Source organism: Megalopta genalis, unplaced genomic scaffold (genome assembly GCF_051020955.1).
Source record: "Megalopta genalis isolate 19385.01 unplaced genomic scaffold, iyMegGena1_principal scaffold0164, whole genome shotgun sequence".
NCBI classification, from domain to species: Eukaryota; Metazoa; Arthropoda; class Insecta; order Hymenoptera; family Halictidae; genus Megalopta; species Megalopta genalis.
Window position 1 is genome coordinate 84,916 of NW_027476233.1, and position 10,721 is coordinate 95,636.

Consider the following 10,721-nt stretch of genomic DNA (forward strand, 5'->3'; position numbering starts at 1 on the left):
CATGCTTAACAAATGATTTAGCTTCAAACACTTGGGATATAAGTGATATAGCTTGAAAGGCAGACGATCAAACGAGTTAGCTTCAAAATTCATGCGATAAACATGATTTAGCTTCAAATCAATGCGAAGTAGAAGGATTGGCTTAAAATCCATGCCACACAAATGATTTAGCTTCAAATACTTGCGATACAAATGATATAGCTTCAAATGCAGGCGAAACAAACGTGTTAGCTTCTAATCCATGCGAAACTCATGATTTAGCTTCAAATCAATGCGATGTAGAAGGTTTACCTTCAAATCCATGCTTAACAAATGATTTCGCTTCAAATACTTGCGATATAAAAGATATAGCTTCAAATGCAGGCGAAACAAACGAGTTAGCTTCTAATCCATGCGAAACTCATGATTTAGCTTCAAATCAATGCGATGTAGAAGGTTTAACTTCAAATCCATGCTTAAAAAATGATTTAGCTTCAAGCACTTGGGATATAAGTGATATTGCTTCAAATGCAGACGATCAAACGAGTTAGCTTCAAAATCCATGCGATAAACTTGATTTAGCTTCAAATCAATGCGATGTAGAAGGTTTACCTTCAAATCCATGCTTAACAAATGATTTAGTTTCAAATACTTGCGATATAAATGATATAGCTTCAAATGCAGGCGAAAGAAACGTGTTAGCTTCTAATCCATGCGAAACTCATGATTTAGCTTCAAATCAATGCGATGTAGAAGGTTTACCTACAAATCCATGCTTAACAAATGATTTAGCTTCAAATACTTGGGATATAAGTGATATAGTTTCAAATGCAGACGATCAAACGAGTTAGCTTCATAATCCACGCGATAAATTTGATTTAGATTCAAATCAATGCGAAGTAGAAGCATGAGCTTCAAATCCATGCAACACAAATGATTTAGCTTCAAATACTTGCGATATAAATGATATAGCTTCAAATGCAGGCGAATCAAACGAGTTAGCTTCTAATCCATGCGAAACTCATGATTTAGCTTCAAATCAATGCGATGTAGAAGGTTTACCTTCAAATCCATGCTTAAAAAATGATTTAGCTTCAAACACTTGGGATATAAGTGATATGGCATCAAATGCAGACGATCAAACGAGATAGCTTAAAAATCCATGCTATAAACTTGATTTAGCTTCAAATCAATGCGAAGTAGAAGGATTAGCTTCAAATCCATGCAACACAAATGATTTAGCTTCAAATACTTGCGATATAAATGATATAGCTTCAAATGCAGGCGAAACAAACGTGTTAGCTTCTAATCCATGCGAAACTCATGATTTAGCTTCAAATCAATGCGATGTAGGAGGTTTACCTTCAAATCCATGCACAACAAATGATTTAGCTTCAAATACTTGCGATATAAATGACATAGCTTCAAATGCAGGCGAAACAAACGAGTTAGCTTCTAATCCATGCGAAACTCATGATTTAGCTTCAAATCAATGCGATGTAGAAGGTTTACCTTCAAATCCATGCTTAACAAATGATTTCGCTTCAAATACTTGCGATATAAATGATATAGCTTCAAATGCAGGCGAAACAAACGAGTTAGCTTCTAATCCATGCGAAACTCATGATTTAGCTTCAAATCAATGCGATGTAGAAGTTTTACCTTCAAATCCATGCTTAAAAAATGATTTAGCTTCAAACACTTGGGATATAAGTGATATGTCATCAAATGCAGACGATCAAACGAGTTAGCTTCAAAATCCATGCGATAAACTTGATTTAGCTTCAAATCAATGCGATGTAGAAGGTTTACCTTCAAATCCATGCTTAACAAATGATTTAGCTTCAAATACTTGCGATATAAATGATATAGCTTCAAATGCAGGCGAAACAAACGAGTTAGCTTCTAATCCATGCGAAACTCATGATTTAGCTTCTAATCAATGCGATGTAGAAGGTTTAACTTGAAATCCATGCTTAAAAAATGATTTAGCTTCAAGCACTTGGGATATAAGTGTTATGGCTTCAAATGCAGACGATCAAACGAGTTAGCTTCAAAATCCATGCGATAAACTTGATTTAGCTTCAAATCAATGCGATGTAGAAGGTTTACCTTCAAATCCATGCTTAACAAATGATTTAGCTTCAAATACTTGCGATATAAATGATATAGCTTCAAATGCAGGCGAAAGAAACGTGTTAGCTTCTAATCCATGCGAAACTCATGATTTAGCTTCAAATCAATGCGATGTAGAAGGTTTAACTTCAAATCCATGCTTAAAAAATGATTTAGCTTCAAACACTTGGGATATAAGTGATATGGCTTCAAATGCAGACGATCAAACGAGTTAGCTTCAAAATCCATGCGATAAACTTGATTTAGCTTCAAATCAATGCGATGTAGAAGGATTGGCTTAAAATCCATGCAACACAAATGATTTAGCTTCAAATACTTGCGATATAAATGATATAGCTTCAAATGCAGGCGAAACAAACGTGTTAGCTTCTAATCCATGCGAAACTCATGATTTAGCTTCAAATCAATGCGATGTAGGAGGTTTACCTTCAAATCCATGCACAACAAATGATTTAGCTTCAAATACTTGCGATATAAATGACATAGCTTCAAATGCAGGCGAAACAAACGAGTTAGCTTCTAATCCATGCGAAACTCATGATTTAGCTTCAAATCAATGCGATGTAGAAGGTTTACCTTCAAATCAAAGCTTAACAAATAATTTAGCTTCAAATACTTGCGATATAAATGATATAGCTTCAAATGCAGGCGAAACAAACGAGTTAGCTTCTAATCCATGCGAAACTCATGATTTAGTTTCAAATCAATGCGATGTAGAAGATTTACCTTCAAATCAATGCTTAACAAATAATTTAGCTCCAAACACTTGGCATATAAGTGATATAGCTTCAAATACAGACGATCAAACGAGTTAGCTTCAAGTCCACGCGTAACAAGTGATTTAGCTTCAGACACTTGCGATATAAGTGATATAGCTTCAAATTCAGAAGAAACAAACGAATTATCTTCAAATCCATGCCATGCACTTGATCTAGCTGAAAATCAATGCGATGTAGAAGGTTCAGCCTTTAATCCATGCGAAACATTTGATTTATCTTCAAACACTTGGGATATAAGTGATATAGTTTCAAATGCAGACGATCAAACGAGTTAGCTTCATAATCCACGCGATAAATTTGATTTAGATTCAAATCAATGCGAAGTAGAAGCATGAGCTTCAAATGCATGCGACACAAATGATTTAGCTTCAAATACTTGCGATATAAATGATATAGCTTCAAATGCAGGCGAATCAAACGAGTTAGCTTCTAATCCATGCGAAACTCATGATTTAGCTTCAAATCAATGCGATGTAGAAGGTTTACCTTCAAATCCATGCTTAAAAAATGATTTAGCTTCAAACACTTGGGATATAAGTGATATGGCATCAAATGCAGACGATCAAACGAGATAGCTTAAAAATCCATGCTATAAACTTGATTTAGCTTCAAATCAATGCGAAGTAGAAGGATTAGCTTCAAATCCATGCAACACAAATGATTTAGCTTCAAATACTTGCGATATAAATGATATAGCTTCAAATGCAGGCGAAAGAAACGTGTTAGCTTCTAATCCATGCGAAATTCATGATTTAGCTTCAAATCAATGCGATGTAGAAGGTTTAACTTCAAATCCATGCTTAAAAAATGATTTAGCTTCAAACACTGGGGATATAAGTGATATGGCATCAAATGCAGACGATCAAACGAGTTAGCTTCAAAATCCATGCGATAAACTTGATTTAGCTTCAAATCAATGCGATGTAGAAGGATTGGCTTAAAATCCATGCAACACAAATGATTTAGCTTCAAATACTTGCGATATAAATGATATAGCTTCAAATGCAGGCGAAACAAACGTGTTAGCTTCTAATGCATGCGAAACTCATGATTTAGCTTCAAATCAATGCGATGTAGAAGGTTTACCTTCAAATCCATGCTTAACAAATGATTTAGCTTCAAATACTTGCGATATAAATGATATAGCTTCAAATGCAGTCGAAACAAACAAGTTAGCTTCTAATCCATGCGAAACTCATGATTTAGCTTCAAATCAATGCGATGTAGAAGGTTTAACTTCAAATCAAAGCTTAACAAATAATTTAGCTTCAAATACTTGCGATATAAATGATATAGCTTCAAATGCAGGCGAAACAAACGAGTTAGCTTCTAATCCATGCGAAACTCATGATTTAGCTTCAAATCAATGCGATGTAGAAGATTTACCTTCAAATCAATGCTTAACAAATAATTTAGCTCCAAACACTTGGCATATAAGTGATATAGCTTCAAATACAGACGATCAAACGAGTTAGCTTCATAATCCACGCGATAAATTTGATTTAGATTCAAATCAATGCGAAGTAGAAGCATGAGCTTCAAATCCATGCAACACAAATGATTTAGCTTCAAATACTTGCGATATAGATGATATAGCTTCAAATGCAGGCCTAACAAACGAGTTAGCTTCTAATCCATGCGAAACTCATGATTTAGCTTCAAATCAATGCGATGTAGGAGGTTTACCTTCAAATCCATGCACAACAAATGATTTAGCTTCAAATACTTGCGATATAAATGATATAGCTTCAAATGCAGGCGAAAGAAACGTGTTAGCTTCTAATCCACGCGAAACTCACGATTTAGCTTCAAATCAATGCGATGTAGAAGGTTTAACTTCAAATCCATGCTTAAAAAATGATTTAGCTTCAAACACTTGGGATATAAGTGATATGGCATCAAATGCAGACGATCAAACGAGATAGCTTCAAAATCCATGCGATAAACTTGATTTAGCTTCAAATCAATGCGATGTAGAAGGATTAGCTTCAAATCCATGCAACACAAATGATTTAGCTTCAAATACTTGCGATATAAATGATATAGCTTCAAATGCAGGCCTAACAAACGAGTTAGCTTCTAATCCATGCGAAACTCATGATTTAGCTTCAAATCAATGCGATGTAGGAGGTTTACCTTCAAATCCATGCACAACAAATGATTTAGCTTCAAATACTTGCGATATAAATGACATAGCTTCAAATGCAGGCGAAACAAACGAGTTAGCTTCTAATCCATGCGAAACTCATGATTTAGCTTCAAATCAATGCGATGTAGAAGGTTTACCTTCAAATCCATGCTTAACAAATGATTTCGCTTCAAATAATTGCGATATAAATGATATAGCTTCAAATGCAGGCGAAACAAACGAGTTAGCTCCTAATCCATGCGAAACTCATGATTTAGCTTCAAATCAATGCGATGTAGAAGTTTTACCTTCAAATCCATGCTTAAAAAATAATTTAGCTTCAAACACTTGGGATATAAGTGATATGTCATCAAATGCAGACGATCAAACGAGTTAGCTTCAAAATCCATGCGATAAACTTGGTTTAGCTTCAAATCAATGCGAAGTAGAAGGATTAGCTTCAAATCCGTGAAACACAAATGATTTAGCTTCAAATACTTGCGATATAAATGATATAGCTTCAAATGCAGGCGAAACAAACGAGTTAGCTTCTAATCCATGCGAAACTCATGATTTAGCTTCAAATCAATGCGATGTAGAAGGTTTACCTTCAAATCAATGCTTAAAAAATGATTTAGCTTCAAGCACTTGGGATATAAGTGATATGGCTTCAAATGCAGACGATCAAACGAGTTAGCTTCAAAATCCATGCGATAAACTTGATTTAGCTTCAAATCCATGCGTAGTAGAAGGATTAGCTTCAAATCCATGCAACACAAATGGTTTAGCTTCAAATACTTGCGATATAAATGATATAGCTTCAAATGCAGGCGAAACAAACGAGTTAGCTTCTAATCCATGCGAAACTCATGATTTAGCTTCAAATCAATGCGATGTAGAAGGTTTACCTTCAAATCCATGCTTAACAAATGATTTAGCTTCAAATACTTGCGATATAAATGATATAGCTTCAAATGCAGTCGAAACAAACGAGTTAGCTTCTAATCCATGCGAAACTCATGATTTAGCTTCAAATCAATGCGATGTAGAAGGTTTAACTTCAAATCAAAGCTTAACAAATAATTTAGCTTCAAATACTTGCGATATAAATGATATAGCTTCAAATGCAGGCGAAACAAACGAGTTAGCTTCTAATCCATGCGAAACTCATGATTTAGCTTCAAATCAATGCGATGTAGAAGATTTACCTTCAAATCAATGCTTAACAAATAATTTAGCTCCAAACACTTGGCATATAAGTGATATAGCTTCAAATACAGACGATCAAACGAGTTAGCTTCATAATCCACGCGATAAATTTGATTTAGATTCAAATCAATGCGAAGTAGAAGCATGAGCTTCAAATCCATGCAACACAAATGATTTAGCTTCAAATACTTGCGATATAGATGATATAGCTTCAAATGCAGGCCTAACAAACGAGTTAGCTTCTAATCCATGCGAAACTCATGATTTAGCTTCAAATCAATGCGATGTAGGAGGTTTACCTTCAAATCCATGCACAACAAATGATTTAGCTTCAAATACTTGCGATATAAATGATATAGCTTCAAATGCAGGCGAAAGAAACGTGTTAGCTTCTAATCCACGCGAAACTCACGATTTAGCTTCAAATCAATGCGATGTAGAAGGTTTAACTTCAAATCCATGCTTAAAAAATGATTTAGCTTCAAACACTTGGGATATAAGTGATATGGCATCAAATGCAGACGATCAAACGAGATAGCTTCAAAATCCATGCGATAAACTTGATTTAGCTTCAAATCAATGCGATGTAGAAGGATTAGCTTCAAATCCATGCAACACAAATGATTTAGCTTCAAATACTTGCGATATAAATGATATAGCTTCAAATGCAGGCCTAACAAACGAGTTAGCTTCTAATCCATGCGAAACTCATGATTTAGCTTCAAATCAATGCGATGTAGGAGGTTTACCTTCAAATCCATGCACAACAAATGATTTAGCTTCAAATACTTGCGATATAAATGACATAGCTTCAAATGCAGGCGAAACAAACGAGTTAGCTTCTAATCCATGCGAAACTCATGATTTAGCTTCAAATCAATGCGATGTAGAAGGTTTACCTTCAAATCCATGCTTAACAAATGATTTCGCTTCAAATAATTGCGATATAAATGATATAGCTTCAAATGCAGGCGAAACAAACGAGTTAGCTCCTAATCCATGCGAAACTCATGATTTTGCTTCAAATCAATGCGATGTAGAAGTTTTACCTTCAAATCCATGCTTAAAAAATAATTTAGCTTCAAACACTTGGGATATAAGTGATATGTCATCAAATGCAGACGATCAAACGAGTTAGCTTCAAAATCCATGCGATAAACTTGATTTAGCTTCAAATCAATGCGAAGTAGAAGGATTAGCTTCAAATCCGTGAAACACAAATGATTTAGCTTCAAATACTTGCGATATAAATGATATAGCTTCAAATGCAGGCGAAACAAACGAGTTAGCTTCTAATCCATGCGAAACTCATGATTTAGCTTCAAATCAATGCGATGTAGAAGGTTTACCTTCAAATCAATGCTTAAAAAATGATTTAGCTTCAAGCACTTGGGATATAAGTGATATGGCTTCAAATGCAGACGATCAAACGAGTTAGCTTCAAAATCCATGCGATAAACTTGATTTAGCTTCAAATCCATGCGTAGTAGAAGGATTAGCTTCAAATCCATGCAACACAAATGGTTTAGCTTCAAATACTTGCGATATAAATGATATAGCTTCAAATGCAGGCGAATCATACGAGTTAGCTTCTAATCCATGCGAAACTCATGATTTAGCTTCAAATCAATGCGATGTAGAAGGTTTACCTTCAAATCCATGCTTAAAAAATGATTTAGCTTCAAACACTTGGGATATAAGTGATATGTGATCAAATGCAGACGATCAAACCAGTTAGCTTCAAAATCCATGCGATAAACTTGATTTAGCTTCAAATCAATGCGAAGTAGAAGGATTAGCTTCAAATCCATGCAACACAAATGATTTAGCTTCAAATACTTGCGATATAAATGATATAGCTTCAAATGCTGGCGAAACAAACGAGTTAGCTTCTAATCCATGCCATGCACTTGATTTAGCTGAAAATCAATGCGATGTAGAAGGTTCAGCTTCAAATCCATGCGAGACAAATGATTTAGCTTCAAACACTTGGGATATAAGTAATATAGCTTCAAATGCAGACGATCAAACAAGTTAGCTTAATAATCCACGCGATAAATTTGATTTAGCTTGAAATCAATGCGAAGTAGAAGGATGAGCTTCAAATCCATGCAACACAAATGATTTAGCTTCAAATACTTGCGATATAAATGATATAGCTTCAAATGCAGGCGAAACAAACGAGTTAGCTTCTAATCCATGCGAAACTCATGATTTAGCTTCAAATCAATGCGATGTAGAAGGTTTAACTTCAAATCCATGCTTAAAAAATGATTTAGCTTCAAGCACTTGGGATATAAGTGATATGGCTTCAAATGCAGACGATCAAACGAGTTAGCTTCAAAATCCATGCGATAAACTTGATTTAGCTTCAAATCAATGCGATGTAGAAGGTTTACCTTCAAATCCATGCTTAACAAATGATTTAGCTTCAAATACTTGGGATATAAGTGATATAGCTTGAAAAGCAGACGATCAAACGAGTTAGCATCAAAATCCATGCTATAAACTTGATTTAGCTTCAAATCAATGCGAAGTAGTAGGCTTAGATTCAAATCCATGCGAAACAAATGATTTAGGTTCAGATACTTGCGGTATAAATGATACAGCTTCAAATGCAGACGAAACAAACGAGTTAGCTTCATATCTATGCGAAACACATGATTTAGCTTCAAATCAATGCGATGTAGAAGGTTTACATTCAAATCCATGCTTAAAAAATGATTTAGCTTCAAGCACTTGGGATATAAGTGATATGGCTTCAAATGCAGACGATCAAACGAGTTAGCTTCAAAATCAATGCGATAAACTTGATTTAGCTTCAAATCAATGCGATGTAGAAGGTTCACCTTCAAATCCATGCTTAAAAAATGATTTAGATTCAAACACTTGGGATATAAGTGATATGGCTTCAAATGCAGGCGAAACAAACGTGTTAGCTTCTAATCCATGCGAAACTCATGATTTAGCTTCAAATCAATGCGATGTAGAAGGTTTACCTTCAAATCCATGCTTAACAAATGATTTAGCTTCAAATACTTGCGATATAAATGATATAGCTTCAAATGCAGTCGAAACAAACGAGTTAGCTTCTAATCCATGCGAAACTCATGATTTAGCTTCAAATCAATGCGATGTAGAAGGTTTACCTTCAAATCAAAGCTTAACAAAAAATTTAGCTTCAAATACTTGCGATATAAATGATATAGCTTCAAATGCTGGCGAAGCAAACGAGTTAGCTTCTAATCCATGCGAAACTCATGATTTAGCTTCAAATCAATGCGATGTAGAAGATTTACCTTCAAATCAATGCTTAACAAATAATTTAGATCCAAACACTTGGCATATAAGTGATATAGCTTCAAATACAGACGATCAAACGAGTTAGCTTCAAATACTTGCGATATAAATGATATAGCTTCAAATGCAGGCCTAACAAACGAGGTAGCTTCTAATCCATGCGAAACTCATGATTTAGCTTCAAACACGTGGGATATAAGTGATATAGTTTCAAATGCAGACGATCAAACGAGTTAGCTTCATAATCCACGCGATAAATTTGATTTAGATTCAAATCAATGCGAAGTAGAAGCATGAGCTTCAAATCCATGCAACACAAATGATTTAGCTTCAAATACTTGCGATATAAATGATATAGCTTCAAATGCAGGCGAATCAAACGAGTTAGCTTCTAATCCATGCGAAACTCATGATTTTGCTTCAAATCAATGCGATGTAGAAGGTTTACCTTCAAATCCATGCTTAAAAAATGATTTAGCTTCAAACACTTGGGATATAAGTGATATGGCATCGAATGCAGACGATCAAACGAGATAGCTTCAAAATCCATGCGATAAACTTGATTTAGCTTCAAATCAATGCGAAGTAGAAGGATTAGCTTCAAATCCATGCAACACAAATGATTTAGCTTCAAATACTTGCGATATAAATAATATAGCTTCAAATACAGGCCTAACAAACGAGTTAGCTTCTAATCCATGCGAAACTCATGATTTAGCTTCAAATCAATGCGATGTAGGAGGTTTACCGTCAAATCCATGCACAACAAATGATTTAGCTTCAAATACTTGCGATATAAATGACATAGCTTCAAATGCAGGCGAAACAAACGAGTTAGCTTCTAATCCATGCGAAACTCATGATTTAGCTTCAAATCAATGCGATGTAGAAGGTTTAACTTCAAATCCATGCTTAAAAAATGATTTAGCTTCAAGCACTTGGGATATAAGTGATATGGCTTCAAATGCAGACGATCAAACGAGTTAGCTTCAAGTCCACGCGAAACAAGTGATTTAGCTTCAGACACTTGCGATATAAGTGATATAGCTTCAAATGCAGAAGAAACAAACGAGTTATCTTCAAATCCATGCCATGCACTTGATTTAGCTGAAAATCAATGCGATGTAGAAGGTTCAGCTTCAAATCCATGCGAGACAAATGATTTAGCTTCAAACACTTGGGATATAAGT